Genomic DNA, 3498 nt, shown 5'->3' with positions numbered 1-3498 from the left:
CAAGGATGATGTTGGCATGCTTGATCCGAGCAACAAGTAAACCTAAGAACTATGATGTAATAGTATCTCTATGTGGAAGAACTATCACTTTTCAAGTATTTCTACTTAAGCCTCAGAATCAAAATTACACGATAAACCTTGGATGCCTTTTTTTCTTTGAAACTGCCTTCTTATACTAGTAAAAGGAGTTGAGCTTCCCTAAAATCGTGTAGAAGTGGTTGAGGAAATATAGGGGAGCTCTTGACCATGTTTTGTGTAGTTGCTGAAAAACTACACTGCGTGCCTGTGGCGAACGCCACAGGGCCATGGAGAATGTCATGGTACTTAAACTTTGAAGTGACGTGGCAGGGGGACATGGTGAATGCCACAAGCCCAGAACCTGCAATTTCAGCCTTTTTCTTCTTTTCTTCCCCTTTTCTTCATTTATTCTCTTTTCTTTATCTCTTTCTCGAACGTGAGTTTTGCATTGACAAGTACCTGAAACAGGGCAATAGCATCAACATAATACAATAAAAACATACACAAAATTATACTAAAATGCATGTGAATCGGGTCAAATAAATAGTATAGTTTCATGTTATCAATCTCCTCCATACTTGAACATTTTCTTGTCCTCAAGCAAACGCTACACTTGTGACATGAAAATTTGGAGGCTCGTAGCATATAGATCCATGAAAAAGCACATAAACAATCAATTTATCATTCTACGGCTACAAACTTCACTTTGGTTATAATTTCTTAAATAGGTACTAATCGGTACACTAAGGATATCATAATAACGTTATTCCGCAACTGCGGTCATGAGTCTCCTTACATGCAAACAAATCTAAATGATGTCATTATATCTCAAACTTGTCAACTCACCTTTCATTTTTCCATTCAAGTGCGATCACATTAAAGCTGTTATCTTTCACACTTATTGTAGGAAGATCTGTTAGTGACTTTGGTCTTTTCTTTTACCTTCGGTTTCCCGGTTCGGGGTTGATTATGGCATCTAAGTGGTTTAAGTCACCTCCCAATTTGTAATCGCAGGGGATCGGACCGTAGTCCTCCCTACAAAGTTTAGCGCCAAATACCACTAAACCAACTACGATTGGTATTGGTAATTCAAGTCGCAACATATTTCATTCAATATCATTTTTATTCTTTGGACCAAACACTTATTTTCATAAATCCCCTGCGTAAAGCATGACCAAGATGGTGTTGACCGTCTGAACTATTTTATTAGGTAAGGATACAAGGTTTTTTACATAATGAATATTCAAATTAATTCGCATGTTTAGGAGACTTAAGGCATTAAAACAATACCGATCTTGCACACAAATTTCCCAAGATTTTACAATTAAACCTCAATGTCGTTTATAACTTAGAACTTTCTAATTATGAAATGATTTTCATGGGGAAAAAATTGTTATGGCTCAAGAAAATGGGAAGATCAATAAATAGTGGAAACCACGCATAAAGACTCGACAACACATGCATTGACTCAACTAACACTAAACAATTAAATTAGAAATGGAAACGAATAAAATAATAAATCTACCTAAGAAAGTTGTAAATAAAAGCGATAAAGTTCCTCCCTCACACTTAAACCGAACATTGTCCCTAATGTTTCGATAAAAGGTGGAAAAGGAAGATAGAACCTGAATGGAATGCTCAACAGCGGCCTTGGCCTCGTGCTCGTTCATACCTACCAAGCTGAGGAGGTGGTATACCTACGTGTTGCATGTACTCAAGTAGTTCCTCGGTCCCTACACGCATGTCTTCCATTTCTTCAATCAGGACCGATAAGTTATGCTCGATCCGTCCTGCGTAGTCGTGCTACTGATCATGTATCTGTTGGATATGTGTCATCATGTCGACCTGCTGTCTCTGTATATTTCTCAACAGCTGGTCACGTTCGGCGTCTACATCGTTAATGTGTCACAGCTTGCAGAGGACATCGTCAAGTGCGGTCCTGATGCCAACATAACCATACTGCCTCGGGACTGGTGTCAGGGAGAGGTACCTGCAAAAGTGTTTGAAGGGTCAGGTACGGTGTGTGCACGTGTAATAGGATCATAGAAAGTGAGAGAATCTTGCTCCATCTCATCAAATTCATCATCAGTTTGACCACCTTGGCTATCCTGCACTTGTATGTCATTAGGGGCAAGATGATCGGGTTCAGGGGCGGTCAGATCATAGAGCCAATTGTTCCTGATTCGCACATATGCACGTGTGTGGCAAGGTAAAATGATACTTCTAATCTTGCAGTTACCAACCATGAGAGAGTATATGCCGTCACGTCTGGCCTTAATTAAACGTTGGGATCGACATGAATCGATATCCAAAGAGGGTGTTGGTAGGGGCTGTAGAGTTGCAAGTTCATTACCTAATCCTAGTGCACGGGCTATGGAGGTAACCATACCTCCAATACATAAATGGGTGGCCCCTCTTGCACAAATCAACTGCATGTGTACCAACATAAAAGGAATTGCATTGACTCGTGTCGGTGCGAATGCAACATGTAAAAGAATAGCTCTTTAGAATTCACCCTACCATTGTTTATTCGGCCGAAAATTATGTTAGCTAATATGCGATGCACATAGCGTATGGTCGAGTTATGGATATGCGAAGCTTTTAGCCCTTCCCAATCAGGTGTTCTCTTACCTGTCAATTGTTCCCATAAACAGAATGCTTCATATTGCCATTCTTCTTCTAAAGGACATGTATAAGTTATACCATTCCCATGGGGAAAATGCAGCATGCCCCGTAATAGTGTCTTGGCTCAATTTATAATCCATATTAAATAATCTAAACCTTACCATGCCAGAAGAGTATTGATCAACCAAAGGCGTACAGTAAGTAAAAGAACTTAAAAACTCCAAAGTTACTTGTTCGTACGTAGCGTCATTCAAAGAACAAAAGTGTGTTAAATCTAATCTATCGAGTATCTATTGCACACTATTGAGTAATCATAACCTACGTAGACAAGGTTCGTTGGCATACCTTGTCTGAGTGACTGAACGTTTGTAGAACTTCAAGTAACTCTCTGTTTGTAGTTTCCCGACTTCTCCCTCACTGAAGATGATGTTAGACAAATATGGCGTTGGCCTTTTCGTTTTAGCTTGAACTCTTGGAGGCATGGTGTGTGTGAAAAATATTTTTAGAATGGAGTTGTAATTAAGATTTGACAATGGGGTTGGATTGGATGATGAGGTTTTAAATGTTTGAATGAGAGTGGGAGTTTGAAAGGTTGGAGATGAAGGGTGGGAGTGTGTGGGAGTTAAGGTGAGTTAATATGGAGAAAGTGGGTTTTAGAAGTTGAAAGAGTGGGAAAAATGTGGGGTTGTATGTTGAAAACGATGTTTTTGGGTTTCTGAGGTTTGTGGTAAACGCCATAGGGATGTGGCGAACGCCACGAGCCTTAAATAGGAAAATTTCATTTTAGCTCTCTGGAGACAGTAAGAACAAAGTTGGTTCTACAATATATCTCTAAGATTTTGATGATAACAAATG

The sequence above is a fragment of the Lathyrus oleraceus genome, chromosome 3 (assembly GCF_024323335.1).
Source record: "Lathyrus oleraceus cultivar Zhongwan6 chromosome 3, CAAS_Psat_ZW6_1.0, whole genome shotgun sequence".
Classification (NCBI taxonomy): domain Eukaryota; kingdom Viridiplantae; phylum Streptophyta; class Magnoliopsida; order Fabales; family Fabaceae; genus Lathyrus; species Lathyrus oleraceus.
The sequence above is the reverse complement of the archived record's forward strand: the minus strand, read 5'-3'. Positions refer to the sequence as shown.